We start from the raw sequence: 15,266 nt of genomic DNA on the forward strand, positions 1-15,266 counted from the left end.
ATTAAAAATGGACAGGTTTTCGATGTACTAAGCAATGAAATAATCGAGAGTTGGCCAGATCCACAGGTCACCTGTACTTGTCGAGTACTGACGCCCTCACACGCCGCGTTTCGCATAAAAAAAAACCCATTGGTTGACAGCAACCATATGATTTGGGGGGCTACGGACGCTGATAGGATGATCGCTGGCATGGGATTAGTGCCGCTTGGTGTGCGTGCATAATCTCTCTCTCTCTCTACCCAGAATCCTTTGTGGCCAAGTTTGTCGCGAATTTTCAGTATATACAACGCATTTCGTGGAGTCAAATGTCCATGAGCGACCATTAAAATCATGTGGTTAATATTTAAGTCATGACATTACCAGTCTATTGTGTGCAACTACTAGTTAGAATACGATTTTTTTCCAGATGCTCTTGGCACTCACCGTCGTGTGTGTTTTGTTTCATTCCATGGGGTACTCCGTTGTTGACAGTCAATGGCATACTTACCTGGCGTAGGGGTTAACCGTGATCATGGAGGCGGTTCCCTCAGGGAGAGGCCCTCCCATTGCACTTCGGCTGGGCTGACACCTGCGATCGCCCCAAATGTGGGCGACTCGGGCGCATAATTTATGTTAGTGGGGGACTGCGTTCGCGCTATCCCCTGATAATGAAACTAAAAAATCAGATCTAATTTCTTACATTGGTCATCTCTAGTGAGAAATCGCGCAGATCCGCCTCATGTGAGAACAATGTGGGTTTCCTAACTAGATTTTCAGGGAAATGTCGACCATTGATCAAGTTATTATTATTTATTAAAAATGGACAGGTTTTCGATGTACTAAGCAATGAAATAATCGAGAGTTGGCCAGATCCACAGGTCACCTGTACTTGTCGAGTACTGACGCCCTCACACGCCGCGTTTCGCATAAAAGAAAACCCATTGGTTGACAGCAACCATATGATTTGGGGGGCTACGGACGCTGATAGGATGATCGCTGGCATGGGATTAGTGCCGCTTGGTGTGCGTGCATAATCTCTCTCTCTCTCTACCCAGAATCCTTTGTGGCCAAGTTTGTCGCGAATTTTCAGTATATACAACGCATTTCGTGGAGTCAAATGTCCATGAGCGACCATTAAAATCATGTGGTTAATATTTAAGTCATGACATTACCAGTCTATTGTGTGCAACTACTAGTTAGAATACGATTTTTTCCAGATGCTCTTGGCACTCACCGTCGTGTCTGTTTTGTTTCATTCCATGGGGTACTCCGTTGTTGACAGTCAATGGCATACTTACCTGGCGTAGGGGTTAACCGTGATCTCTAGGCCTGCTTTCTGCTGTTGGTATAACCATTGTCCAGCTTCCTGCTACTGGTGACTTGACTGCTGATCAACCCTTATCCTTGCTGCTTCTCTTTGGTGAGTAATTGCTTGATTGTTTCTGGTTACTGTATTTGTTGTTGTCTCCCCGGGTGTGTGCCATCTTTGGCCCCCGGGGAAAGTCCGGAAGCTGCCGTGAAGAGAAGACACTGCAAAGCGCTCCTGAAGAAACCAGCTCCTGTCTCGTTCTGCTCTGCTTGGTGAGTCTTACCCATTTTTTGTCTGCTTGTCGCTAGTTTTCTACTTGGCGTCCTGTGTATCCTGTGTGGTTGGTGTCACCTATCTGGAGGACTGGCCTTTGCGCCGTTTCCCAAATCCTCCCCCGATTGTTGATCACTGCTCTGACGAGAATGAGGCGAGATTCCTCTATCTCGGTCACGTTGACTGAACCTGTCAAACCAGTTGACCTGTTCAAAAGAATTAAAGAGTTAGGTATTAATATTGACGACTTGACGTGTGTCCAGCCTCTGCCTGGTAACAAGTATGATATAACATTCACTTCATTCAGCAAAAGAAGAGAAAATGAACGGAAATTTGAAAAGATGCATGGCGTAGAAGATTGCAAAAATTTTACTGAGTACACGATCGTCACCCTTTTCCATATCCCATCTGAGACCAACGACAACGAAATTCGGTACACTCTTAGCCAATATGGCGAGGTCTTGGCCTCCCGCTTCTGTACCTACCACTTCGCTCCAAAAGTGTTCAATGGTAACCGCCAATATAAAATGAAATTGAGATCTAACATTCCATCTGCGTTACGTATCTCCGGACGTAATGTTTGGGTTTCATACATGGGACAAGTGAGAACATGCAACAGATGCCAGCAATCAGGTCACTTATCCAAAGACTGCAAAACCACCATTTGCAACAGATGCCTTGAGCATGGCCATTCGACAAATGACTGTGACAAAACCATTGTGTGCACTATCTGCCACAAACCCGGTCACATCGCTCGGAATTGCAAAATCTCCTTTGCTAACCAAGTCTCTAAAAGTCCCTCATGGGCAAATGCGCCACCAATGTCCTCTAGCTGCAAATGTGGAAACTTCGTTGCAGCCTTGGACATCAAGTGCATGTACTGCTCAGATCTGGTCCCTCCAAAAGAAGCAACTATAGAATCATGTACCAAGTGCTCCAAAAAATCCGAATCCCCATATGTAGAAGTCGCATGCCAGGACTGTTTACCCACCATTGAAGATATGGTCATAGAAAATACCACCGGAGAAAACACAACCGCCAACACAACCACCAACCCTCCGTCTGAGTCTCCTGTTCATGCTCCCACGGCCTCTTCTAGGTTACCAGTTACCAAATCAAACGAACCATCTGTTACCCAAAAACAGACACCCAAGATCCCAGCCAACACGGAGAATATGACCAATGAAATGGATCAACCAACACCAGCCCACAGTAGTGGTGAAAGCTCTCAATCATCATATGAGACTGCCATAGTCACACTGCCGCAGCCAGCTACAGCCCACCCTGGTCCAGAAAACACGAAACCTCCAACAGAAGATAGAAAAAGACACTTCTCAGATGATGGTCAAACAGATGAAAGTGCAAAAAAAATGAAACCACCGGAAGTGACCAAACTTCATGAAATTGTTACTAAAAATGCTAAGTTTACTTGCAACCAGTTCGCCAGCATTGGTTGCGAATTCATTGCTGAATCCTTTGCCAGCCTGCGTTCCCACTGTAAGAAGGAACATGGAGAGAGGGGAGTGAAATTATTTTGTCCGGTGTCAGCCTGCAAATTTTCCTCCGGCACAACATTGGCTTGGACAAAACATGTACACACAACACATACACACTTCTTATCGCAGCAGACGATAGAAAGTTTACAGCAGTGTCTCACCCTTAACCAGTAATATCATGACTACCATCGCCTCTATAAACATCCAGGGACTACGCAACCAAGCCTCCAGACTCGCCTTCTTTAACCACTGCCATAGCGCCAAATTCGACCTTATCTGCATCCAGGAAACGTATATGAGCTCTTGTGATGATGCGGAGCAATGGGAGATGGAATGGGGTGGACGCATCCTGTATAGCCTTGGGTCTAAACACTCAAGAGGCGTGGCCATCCTTTTCTCTCCAGCCTTCCAAGCGAAGTACAATGAAGTTCATACGGATTCTGAAGGCAGAGTTGTTTCTGTCTCCATCACGCATGGCACCACTTCCTTTCGTTTGTGTTCTGTCTATGCCCCCAATAATCCTCAGGCTCGCATTAGCTTCTTCGGTTCTCTTGCTCAATATTTGCCCCCAAACAAAGAGACAATCCTATGTGGTGATTTCAATTGTGTCAGTGATCCACTGCTTGACAAACTTGGTGGACTTGATAGCCCAGAAGTCCGGGCCGGCTCTGATGTCCTTAATTCCATCTGCTCTGACTATAATATCACTGATCACTGGCGCATTTCCCATCCCTCAACGAAGGAATTCACCTGGAGGAGTGCCAACAACGCTTCTGCATCTAGAATTGACAAGTTTCTGACCCCCAAAAACATGACCACTGAATCTAAAATCATTCCTTGTCCATTCTCTGACCATGAATTCATCACCTGTGTACTCAAGATGCCAACATCCATCGCAAGAGGTCGAGGTGTATGGAAGTGTAATATCTCAACCCTCCAAGACCCTGTAGTCAGGAGTAGCATAAGAAAACACATCCAACAATGGAAGACCCTTAAACCTGCCTTTGACTCTATTTTGGACTGGTGGGACACAGTCAAGGCTCGGGCCAAATCACTAATCACCACGCACTCAAAACGCATATCGCAAGACAATAGAGCAAAGCTGAACAAACTTCTTCATCATTTTAAAGAACTGACACATAAGCTTAACTCGGGAGACCGTACTCGGGCTACCCTGGGATCCTACCACATTACCAAAAAGAAAATTCATGACTTACAGCTTAGGAAACTGGAAGGGGCGAAAATCCGCTCGCGAGCACAACTTATTCAAGAGCAGGAAAGATGGTCAAGCGTCTTTTTAACTACAGAACGCAGACGTGGCAAGAGCAAGCTGGTCTCCAGTGTTATCAATGCTGAAGGCAAAGTGGTGTCAGATCCGGATGAAGTCCCATCTGTCTTTGCCCAATTTTATAGTAAATTATATACATCACAACCAAACTTAGACTGCAAGGAGCAAGATTTCTTCCTGGGCAAGCTCACCAGGTCTTTCTCTGACATGCAAAAACAACAACTTGACAAACCAATTATACAGAAAGAGTTACATGATGCTCTGAAGAACATGAAAGATAATAAGACCCCGGGCTTGGATGGTCTTCCCAAAGAATTTTATATGCTCTTCTGGGAAGATCTAGGAGAAGATTTCACCCAAGTTATTAATATCGCCATGACACAAGGTCAACTATCCACCTCCCAGCGTCAGGGTCTAATCACCCTGGTGAATAAGCCTTCACCCCAAGAAGGTAATCATCACGAAGCAGTGCGCCCTGGGGATAAAAGACCTATATCCCTTCTTAACGTTGACTACAAAATCGTCACGAAAGCTCTCGCCACCCGTTTATATTCTGTTCTTCCATCTGTTATCGGGCCTTTCCAAACCTGTGGTGTTGCTGGGCGGTCAATTCACCAAAACGTGCGCATCCTGAGAGATTTCACCACTTTTGCTAATAGCAGAGGCTTTGGCAGTGCTATCGTTTCTTTGGATCAGAAAAAAGCCTTTGATAGGGTTGAGTGGAAATTCCTATATAAAACCCTCATGCAGCTGAATTGCGGCTCACTCTTCTATTCTTACATCAAGACGATCTACAATGATATCATGAGTTCGGTCACCGTCAATGGGCATGTGTCCCCTGCCTTTTCTTTATCTAGGGGTGTCCGTCAGGGCTGCCCACTCTCACCTTTGCTGTACATCATTTTCATGGAGCCGCTTGCAGCAGCTGTGCAGAGTTCAACCGAAATCAAAGGTGTGAAACTACCTGGATCAAAAACTGAATGCAAACTTCTCCAATATGCAGATGACTCCACAGCTCTGGTTACTGATAATAAGTCGTTCAAGGCTCTGTTCCAACTTTTTGAGAGATTTGGTACTGCTTCGGGCTCTGAACTCAATATGACGAAATGCAAAGGTCTCTTCCTAGGAAGCTGGAGAAACCGTTCAGACAAGCCTTATAACATTGACTGGACGGGGGTCAGAATCAAAATCAATGGCTTCTGGTTTGGGAGCATCGATATGAGTGCCGTCAATTGGGACAGTTGCGTCAAGAAGTTTAAAACCACTCTTACTCAATGGGAGAAGAGACGTCTCTCAATGGTCGGAAAAGTCATCGTCATAAACAACCTCGTTACCGCACCACTTTGGTACATTGCACACATCTACAATATTCCCAACTCTGTCATTCAGACGCTCACTCCTCTGGTTTTCAACTTCATGTGGTCTGGGAAGAAAGAATTTATAAAGCGGGAAACTTTCTATCTGCCTCTACAAGAAGGGGGATTGGGCCTGGTTAACATCCAAATGAAGGCTGATGCCATTTTTATTCAAAGTTCCTGTAGTTCTATGGTGTCGGATCTCCCAGATCGCTTCTTCCCTCTGTCCTGGGCGAATAAAAACCTTCTAGCAATTCTGGCTCTGCCTTGGTCTAACCTGTATCCGCACTTTTCTGACCCACCACAATGGCATGCTCACCTCAGAAAGTCTTGTCAACAAAACCATGCGACACTCTGCACATCCAACTGGACGATCATATCTACAAAATCTGTGTATTCCACTCTCCTTGAGAAACTATCGCATACCCCACACGTCATCTTGAAAGCTCCCCACATGAACTGGAGTAAAATTTTCGCATCGTGCCACAGTCCTCTTCTGGATAACCTGTTGAAGGAGCTGGCCTGGAAAATCGTTCACAAGGCTCTGAAGACAAAGAGCACCCTATATCATTGGGGATGCATAACTTCTCGCTCCTGCCCAAGAGTTGACTGCTCACAAGTAGAGACTCTCGACCACCTGTTCTTAGAATGTGACACACCATCCTTGCTCTGGTCCTGGCTCGAACACTATATCCGTCATAACACCGGAATCACCATTATCTGCAGCAAAAATCTTGTGTACTATGGGATTCTCGCCTCACCACTCCAAGCTCACATTCAGGCCGTCATATTGTACATGGTTAATGTTATTAAACATGAAATCTGGAAATCCAGATGCTACGCCAACTTTGAAAAACAGCATGTCACATATGCAGAAGTCCTCATAAACACCAAGAGGTATATTAGTTCCAGAATCGAAGCCGACATCAATAATGAGGACACCGATACCGTCTCGGAAAAATGGCAATTCCTCATCGAAAAGACCAACTCCAAAGTGAAATCTAAACTTTAGGGTTCTGTTTTTCTGTCTTTTGTTTCATCTTTCCTGTTGTCTGTTAGCCTTTTATTTATTTATTTGTCGTGCTTTTGGTTTAACAACTGTTTCAAAAGATCAGGCAGGGAGGATCGTAACCTCGTGTGCCTAGACCCAGCGTGGCTGGCCTGCCTAGGGTGCACAGTTGTAGGTTAGAGTAGATTTTCCTTTGTTTTTGTTGTTGTTGGTATTCTTTGTCTTAGAGTCGGGTTTTTTTTTGCCACCCTAAAACAAAAATAGGCGGTTCCCTCAGGGAGAGGCCCTCCCATTGCACTTCGGCTGGGCTGACACCTGCGATCGCCCCAAATGTGGGCGACTCGGGCGCATAATTTATGTTAGTGGGGGACTGCGTTCGCGCTATCCCCTGATAATGAAACTAAAAAATCAGATCTAATTTCTTACATTGGTCATCTCTAGTGAGAAATCGCGCAGATCCGCCTCATGTGAGAACAATGTGGGTTTCCTAACTAGATTTTCAGGGAAATGTCGACCATTGATCAAGTTATTATTATTTATTAAAAATGGACAGGTTTTCGATGTACTAAGCAATGAAATAATCGAGAGTTGGCCAGATCCACAGGTCACCTGTACTTGTCGAGTACTGACGCCCTCACACGCCGCGTTTCGCATAAAAGAAAACCCATTGGTTGACAGCAACCATATGATTTGGGGGGCTACGGACGCTGATAGGATGATCGCTGGCATGGGATTAGTGCCGCTTGGTGTGCGTGCATAATCTCTCTCTCTCTCTACCCAGAATCCTTTGTGGCCAAGTTTGTCGCGAATTTTCAGTATATACAACGCATTTCGTGGAGTCAAATGTCCATGAGCGACCATTAAAATCATGTGGTTAATATTTAAGTCATGACATTACCAGTCTATTGTGTGCAACTACTAGTTAGAATACGATTTTTTCCAGATGCTCTTGGCACTCACCGTCGTGTCTGTTTTGTTTCATTCCATGGGGTACTCCGTTGTTGACAGTCAATGGCATACTTACCTGGCGTAGGGGTTAACCGTGATCATGGAGGCGGTTCCCTCAGGGAGAGGCCCTCCCATTGCACTTCGGCTGGGCTGACACCTGCGATCGCCCCAAATGTGGGCGACTCGGGCGCATAATTTATGTTAGTGGGGGACTGCGTTCGCGCTATCCCCTGATAATGAAACTAAAAAATCAGATCTAATTTCTTACATTGGTCATCTCTAGTGAGAAATCGCGCAGATCCGCCTCATGTGAGAACAATGTGGGTTTCCTAACTAGATTTTCAGGGAAATGTCGACCATTGATCAAGTTATTATTATTTATTAAAAATGGACAGGTTTTCGATGTACTAAGCAATGAAATAATCGAGAGTTGGCCAGATCCACAGGTCACCTGTACTTGTCGAGTACTGACGCCCACACACGCCGCGTTTCGCATAAAAGAAAACCCATTGGTTGACAGCAACCATATGATTTGGGGGGCTACGGACGCTGATAGGATGATCGCTGGCATGGGATTAGTGCCGCTTGGTGTGCGTGCATAATCTCTCTCTCTCTCTACCCAGAATCCTTTGTGGCCAAGTTTGTCGCGAATTTTCAGTATATACAACGCATTTCGTGGAGTCAAATGTCCATGAGCGACCATTAAAATCATGTGGTTAATATTTAAGTCATGACATTACCAGTCTATTGTGTGCAACTACTAGTTAGAATACGATTTTTTTTCCAGATGCTCTTGGCACTCACCGTCGTGTCTGTTTTGTTTCATTCCATGGGGTACTCCGTTGTTGACAGTCAATGGCATACTTACCTGGCGTAGGGGTTAACCGTGATCATGGAGGCGGTTCCCTCAGGGAGAGGCCCTCCCATTGCACTTCGGCTGGGCTGACACCTGCGATCGCCCCAAATGTGGGCGACTCGGGCGCATAATTTATGTTAGTGGGGGACTGCGTTCGCGCTATCCCCTGATAATGAAACTAAAAAATCAGATCTAATTTCTTACATTGGTCATCTCTAGTGAGAAATCGCGCAGATCCGCCTCATGTGAGAACAATGTGGGTTTCCTAACTAGATTTTCAGGGAAATGTCGACCATTGATCAAGTTATTATTATTTATTAAAAATGGACAGGTTTTCGATGTACTAAGCAATGAAATAATCGAGAGTTGGCCAGATCCACAGGTCACCTGTACTTGTCGAGTACTGACGCCCTCACACGCCGCGTTTCGCATAAAAGAAAACCCATTGGTTGACAGCAACCATATGATTTGGGGGGCTACGGACGCTGATAGGATGATCGCTGGCATGGGATTAGTGCCGCTTGGTGTGCGTGCATAATCTCTCTCTCTCTACCCAGAATCCTTTGTGGCCAAGTTTGTCGCGAATTTTCAGTATATACAACGCATTTCGTGGAGTCAAATGTCCATGAGCGACCATTAAAATCATGTGGTTAATATTTAAGTCATGACATTACCAGTCTATTGTGTGCAACTACTAGTTAGAATACGATTTTTTCCAGATGCTCTTGGCACTCACCGTCGTGTCTGTTTTGTTTCATTCCATGGGGTACTCCGTTGTTGACAGTCAATGGCATACTTACCTGGCGTAGGGGTTAACCGTGATCATGGAGGCGGTTCCCTCAGGGAGAGGCCCTCCCATTGCACTTCGGCTGGGCTGACACCTGCGATCGCCCCAAATGTGGGCGACTCGGGCGCATAATTTATGTTAGTGGGGGACTGCGTTCGCGCTATCCCCTGATAATGAAACTAAAAAATCAGATCTAATTTCTTACATTGGTCATCTCTAGTGAGAAATCGCGCAGATCCGCCTCATGTGAGAACAATGTGGGTTTCCTAACTAGATTTTCAGGGAAATGTCGACCATTGATCAAGTTATTATTATTTATTAAAAATGGACAGGTTTTCGATGTACTAAGCAATGAAATAATCGAGAGTTGGCCAGATCCACAGGTCACCTGTACTTGTCGAGTACTGACGCCCTCACACGCCGCGTTTCGCATAAAAGAAAACCCATTGGTTGACAGCAACCATATGATTTGGGGGGCTACGGACGCTGATAGGATGATCGCTGGCATGGGATTAGTGCCGCTTGGTGTGCGTGCATAATCTCTCTCTCTCTCTACCCAGAATCCTTTGTGGCCAAGTTTGTCGCGAATTTTCAGTATATACAACGCATTTCGTGGAGTCAAATGTCCATGAGCGACCATTAAAATCATGTGGTTAATATTTAAGTCATGACATTACCAGTCTATTGTGTGCAACTACTAGTTAGAATACGATTTTTTCCAGATGCTCTTGGCACTCACCGTCGTGTCTGTTTTGTTTCATTCCATGGGGTACTCCGTTGTTGACAGTCAATGGCATACTTACCTGGCGTAGGGGTTAACCGTGATCATGGAGGCGGTTCCCTCAGGGAGAGGCCCTCCCATTGCACTTCGGCTGGGCTGACACCTGCGATCGCCCCAAATGTGGGCGACTCGGGCGCATAATTTATGTTAGTGGGGGACTGCGTTCGCGCTATCCCCTGATAATGAAACTAAAAAATCAGATCTAATTTCTTACATTGGTCATCTCTAGTGAGAAATCGCGCAGATCCGCCTCATGTGAGAACAATGTGGGTTTCCTAACTAGATTTTCAGGGAAATGTCGACCATTGATCAAGTTATTATTATTTATTAAAAATGGACAGGTTTTCGATGTACTAAGCAATGAAATAATCGAGAGTTGGCCAGATCCACAGGTCACCTGTACTTGTCGAGTACTGACGCCCTCACACGCCGCGTTTCGCATAAAAGAAAACCCATTGGTTGACAGCAACCATATGATTTGGGGGGCTACGGACGCTGATAGGATGATCGCTGGCATGGGATTAGTGCCGCTTGGTGTGCGTGCATAATCTCTCTCTCTCTCTACCCAGAATCCTTTGTGGCCAAGTTTGTCGCGAATTTTCAGTATATACAACGCATTTCGTGGAGTCAAATGTCCATGAGCGACCATTAAAATCATGTGGTTAATATTTAAGTCATGACATTACCAGTCTATTGTGTGCAACTACTAGTTAGAATACGATTTTTTTTCCAGATGCTCTTGGCACTCACCGTCGTGTCTGTTTTGTTTCATTCCATGGGGTACTCCGTTGTTGACAGTCAATGGCATACTTACCTGGCGTAGGGGTTAACCGTGATCATGGAGGCGGTTCCCTCAGGGAGAGGCCCTCCCATTGCACTTCGGCTGGGCTGACACCTGCGATCGCCCCAAATGTGGGCGACTCGGGCGCATAATTTATGTTAGTGGGGGACTGCGTTCGCGCTATCCCCTGATAATGAAACTAAAAAATCAGATCTAATTTCTTACATTGGTCATCTCTAGTGAGAAATCGCGCAGATCCGCCTCATGTGAGAACAATGTGGGTTTCCTAACTAGATTTTCAGGGAAATGTCGACCATTGATCAAGTTATTATTATTTATTAAAAATGGACAGGTTTTCGATGTACTAAGCAATGAAATAATCGAGAGTTGGCCAGATCCACAGGTCACCTGTACTTGTCGAGTACTGACGCCCTCACACGCCGCGTTTCGCATAAAAGAAAACCCATTGGTTGACAGCAACCATATGATTTGGGGGGCTACGGACGCTGATAGGATGATCGCTGGCATGGGATTAGTGCCGCTTGGTGTGCGTGCATAATCTCTCTCTCTCTACCCAGAATCCTTTGTGGCCAAGTTTGTCGCGAATTTTCAGTATATACAACGCATTTCGTGGAGTCAAATGTCCATGAGCGACCATTAAAATCATGTGGTTAATATTTAAGTCATGACATTACCAGTCTATTGTGTGCAACTACTAGTTAGAATACGATTTTTTTTCAGATGCTCTTGGCACTCACCGTCGTGTCTGTTTTGTTTCATTCCATGGGGTACTCCGTTGTTGACAGTCAATGGCATACTTACCTGGCGTAGGGGTTAACCGTGATCATGGAGGCGGTTCCCTCAGGGAGAGGCCCTCCCATTGCACTTCGGCTGGGCTGACACCTGCGATCGCCCCAAATGTGGGCGACTCGGGCGCATAATTTATGTTAGTGGGGGACTGCGTTCGCGCTATCCCCTGATAATGAAACTAAAAAATCAGATCTAATTTCTTACATTGGTCATCTCTAGTTAGAAATCGCGCAGATCCGCCCCATGTGAGAACAATGTGGGTTTCCTAACTAGATTTTCAGGGAAATGTCGACCATTGATCAAGTTATTATTATTTATTAAAAATGGACAGGTTTTCGATGTACTAAGCAATGAAATAATCGAGAGTTGGCCAGATCCACAGGTCACCTGTACTTGTCGAGTACTGACGCCCTCACACGCCGCGTTTCGCATAAAAGAAAACCCATTGGTTGACAGCAACCATATGATTTGGGGGGCTACGGACGCTGATAGGATGATCGCTGGCATGGGATTAGTGCCGCTTGGTGTGCGTGCATAATCTCTCTCTCTCTCTACCCAGAATCCTTTGTGGCCAAGTTTGTCGCGAATTTTCAGTATATACAACGCATTTCGTGGAGTCAAATGTCCATGAGCGACCATTAAAATCATGTGGTTAATATTTAAGTCATGACATTACCAGTCTATTGTGTGCAACTACTAGTTAGAATACGATTTTTTTCCAGATGCTCTTGGCACTCACCGTCGTGTCTGTTTTGTTTCATTCCATGGGGTACTCCGTTGTTGACAGTCAATGGCATACTTACCTGGCGTAGGGGTTAACCGTGATCATGGAGGCGGTTCCCTCAGGGAGAGGCCCTCCCATTGCACTTCGGCTGGGCTGACACCTGCGATCGCCCCAAATGTGGGCGACTCGGGCGCATAATTTATGTTAGTGGGGGACTGCGTTCGCGCTATCCCCTGATAATGAAACTAAAAAATCAGATCTAATTTCTTACATTGGTCATCTCTAGTGAGAAATCGCGCAGATCCGCCTCATGTGAGAACAATGTGGGTTTCCTAACTAGATTTTCAGGGAAATGTCGACCATTGATCAAGTTATTATTATTTATTAAAAATGGACAGGTTTTCGATGTACTAAGCAATGAAATAATCGAGAGTTGGCCAGATCCACAGGTCACCTGTACTTGTCGAGTACTGACGCCCTCACACGCCGCGTTTCGCATAAAAGAAAACCCATTGGTTGACAGCAACCATATGATTTGGGGGGCTACGGACGCTGATAGGATGATCGCTGGCATGGGATTAGTGCCGCTTGGTGTGCGTGCATAATCTCTCTCTCTCTACCCAGAATCCTTTGTGGCCAAGTTTGTCGCGAATTTTCAGTATATACAACGCATTTCGTGGAGTCAAATGTCCATGAGCGACCATTAAAATCATGTGGTTAATATTTAAGTCATGACATTACCAGTCTATTGTGTGCAACTACTAGTTAGAATACGATTTTTTTTCCAGATGCTCTTGGCACTCACCGTCGTGTCTGTTTTGTTTCATTCCATGGGGTACTCCGTTGTTGACAGTCAATGGCATACTTACCTGGCGTAGGGGTTAACCGTGATCATGGAGGCGGTTCCCTCAGGGAGAGGCCCTCCCATTGCACTTCGGCTGGGCTGACACCTGCGATCGCCCCAAATGTGGGCGACTCGGGCGCATAATTTATGTTAGTGGGGGACTGCGTTCGCGCTATCCCCTGATAATGAAACTAAAAAATCAGATCTAATTTCTTACATTGGTCATCTCTAGTGAGAAATCGCGCAGATCCGCCTCATGTGAGAACAATGTGGGTTTCCTAACTAGATTTTCAGGGAAATGTCGACCATTGATCAAGTTATTATTATTTATTAAAAATGGACAGGTTTTCGATGTACTAAGCAATGAAATAATCGAGAGTTGGCCAGATCCACAGGTCACCTGTACTTGTCGAGTACTGACGCCCTCACACGCCGCGTTTCGCATAAAAGAAAACCCATTGGTTGACAGCAACCATATGATTTGGGGGGCTACGGACGCTGATAGGATGATCGCTGGCATGGGATTAGTGCCGCTTGGTGTGCGTGCATAATCTCTCTCTCTCTCTACCCAGAATCCTTTGTGGCCAAGTTTGTCGCGAATTTTCAGTATATACAACGCATTTCGTGGAGTCAAATGTCCATGAGCGACCATTAAAATCATGTGGTTAATATTTAAGTCATGACATTACCAGTCTATTGTGTGCAACTACTAGTTAGAATACGATTTTTTTTCCAGATGCTCTTGGCACTCACCGTCGTGTCTGTTTTGTTTCATTCCATGGGGTACTCCGTTGTTGACAGTCAATGGCATACTTACCTGGCGTAGGGGTTAACCGTGATCATGGAGGCGGTTCCCTCAGGGAGAGGCCCTCCCATTGCACTTCGGCTGGGCTGACACCTGCGATCGCCCCAAATGTGGGCGACTCGGGCGCATAATTTATGTTAGTGGGGGACTGCGTTCGCGCTATCCCCTGATAATGAAACTAAAAAATCAGATCTAATTTCTTACATTGGTCATCTCTAGTGAGAAATCGCGCAGATCCGCCTCATGTGAGAACAATGTGGGTTTCCTAACTAGATTTTCAGGGAAATGTCGACCATTGATCAAGTTATTATTATTTATTAAAAATGGACAGGTTTTCGATGTACTAAGCAATGAAATAATCGAGAGTTGGCCAGATCCACAGGTCACCTGTACTTGTCGAGTACTGACGCCCTCACACGCCGCGTTTCGCATAAAAGAAAACCCATTGGTTGACAGCAACCATATGATTTGGGGGGCTACGGACGCTGATAGGATGATCGCTGGCATGGGATTAGTGCCGCTTGGTGTGCGTGCATAATCTCTCTCTCTCTCTACCCAGAATCCTTTGTGGCCAAGTTTGTCGCGAATTTTCAGTATATACAACGCATTTCGTGGAGTCAAATGTCCATGAGCGACCATTAAAATCATGTGGTTAATATTTAAGTCATGACATTACCAGTCTATTGTGTGCAACTACTAGTTAGAATACGATTTTTTTTCCAGATGCTCTTGGCACTCACCGTCGTGTCTGTTTTGTTTCATTCCATGGGGTACTCCGTTGTTGACAGTCAATGGCATACTTACCTGGCGTAGGGGTTAACCGTGATCATGGAGGCGGTTCCCTCAGGGAGAGGCCCTCCCATTGCACTTCGGCTGGGCTGACACCTGCGATCGCCCCAAATGTGGGCGACTCGGGCGCATAATTTATGTTAGTGGGGGACTGCGTTCGCGCTATCCCCTGATAATGAAACTAAAAAATCAGATCTAATTTCTTACATTGGTCATCTCTAGTGAGAAATCGCACAGATCCGCCTCATGTGAGAACAATGTGGGTTTCCTAACTAGATTTTCAGGGAAATGTCGACCATTGATCAAGTTATTATTATTTATTAAAAATGGACAGGTTTTCGATGTACTTAGCAATGAAATAATCGAGAGTTGGCCAGATCCACAGGTCACCTGTACTTGTCGAGTACTGACGCCCTCACACGCCGAGTTTCG

The 15,266-nt window shown here is 45.5% G+C and overlaps 11 non-coding genes and 1 pseudogene across 11 annotated transcripts; all 12 read left to right on the forward strand.

Moving 5' to 3' along the window:
* The first annotated feature begins 479 nt into the window (after nucleotides 1-479).
* On the forward strand, nucleotides 480-644 carry LOC146750683 (U1 spliceosomal RNA). Its single transcript, XR_014930331.1, has one exon. It is a non-coding gene; the product is annotated as a U1 spliceosomal RNA (small nuclear RNA).
* Nucleotides 645-6,965: 6,321 nt separating this feature from the next.
* LOC146750684 (U1 spliceosomal RNA) lies at nucleotides 6,966-7,100 on the forward strand (annotated as a pseudogene).
* Nucleotides 7,101-7,725: 625 nt separating this feature from the next.
* Nucleotides 7,726-7,890, forward strand: LOC146750685 (U1 spliceosomal RNA). Its single transcript, XR_014930333.1, has one exon. It is a non-coding gene; the product is annotated as a U1 spliceosomal RNA (small nuclear RNA).
* A 627-nt stretch (nucleotides 7,891-8,517) lies between these two features.
* Nucleotides 8,518-8,682, forward strand: LOC146750686 (U1 spliceosomal RNA). The gene has a single exon (XR_014930335.1). It is a non-coding gene; the product is annotated as a U1 spliceosomal RNA (small nuclear RNA).
* Nucleotides 8,683-9,305: 623 nt separating this feature from the next.
* LOC146750687 (U1 spliceosomal RNA) lies at nucleotides 9,306-9,470 on the forward strand. The gene has a single exon (XR_014930336.1). It is a non-coding gene; the product is annotated as a U1 spliceosomal RNA (small nuclear RNA).
* Nucleotides 9,471-10,095: 625 nt separating this feature from the next.
* On the forward strand, nucleotides 10,096-10,260 carry LOC146750688 (U1 spliceosomal RNA). Its single transcript, XR_014930337.1, has one exon. It is a non-coding gene; the product is annotated as a U1 spliceosomal RNA (small nuclear RNA).
* Nucleotides 10,261-10,887: 627 nt separating this feature from the next.
* LOC146750689 (U1 spliceosomal RNA) lies at nucleotides 10,888-11,052 on the forward strand. The gene has a single exon (XR_014930338.1). It is a non-coding gene; the product is annotated as a U1 spliceosomal RNA (small nuclear RNA).
* Nucleotides 11,053-11,676: 624 nt separating this feature from the next.
* LOC146750690 (U1 spliceosomal RNA) lies at nucleotides 11,677-11,841 on the forward strand. The gene has a single exon (XR_014930340.1). It is a non-coding gene; the product is annotated as a U1 spliceosomal RNA (small nuclear RNA).
* A 626-nt stretch (nucleotides 11,842-12,467) lies between these two features.
* Nucleotides 12,468-12,632, forward strand: LOC146750691 (U1 spliceosomal RNA). The gene has a single exon (XR_014930343.1). It is a non-coding gene; the product is annotated as a U1 spliceosomal RNA (small nuclear RNA).
* A 625-nt stretch (nucleotides 12,633-13,257) lies between these two features.
* On the forward strand, nucleotides 13,258-13,422 carry LOC146750692 (U1 spliceosomal RNA). The gene has a single exon (XR_014930344.1). It is a non-coding gene; the product is annotated as a U1 spliceosomal RNA (small nuclear RNA).
* A 627-nt stretch (nucleotides 13,423-14,049) lies between these two features.
* Nucleotides 14,050-14,214, forward strand: LOC146750693 (U1 spliceosomal RNA). Its single transcript, XR_014930348.1, has one exon. It is a non-coding gene; the product is annotated as a U1 spliceosomal RNA (small nuclear RNA).
* Nucleotides 14,215-14,841: 627 nt separating this feature from the next.
* On the forward strand, nucleotides 14,842-15,006 carry LOC146750694 (U1 spliceosomal RNA). The gene has a single exon (XR_014930351.1). It is a non-coding gene; the product is annotated as a U1 spliceosomal RNA (small nuclear RNA).
* Nucleotides 15,007-15,266: the final 260 nt, after the last annotated feature.

This window comes from Saccoglossus kowalevskii, chromosome 1 (genome assembly GCF_978046115.1).
Source record: "Saccoglossus kowalevskii chromosome 1, keSacKowa6.1, whole genome shotgun sequence".
NCBI lineage: Eukaryota > Metazoa > Hemichordata > Enteropneusta > Harrimaniidae > Saccoglossus > Saccoglossus kowalevskii.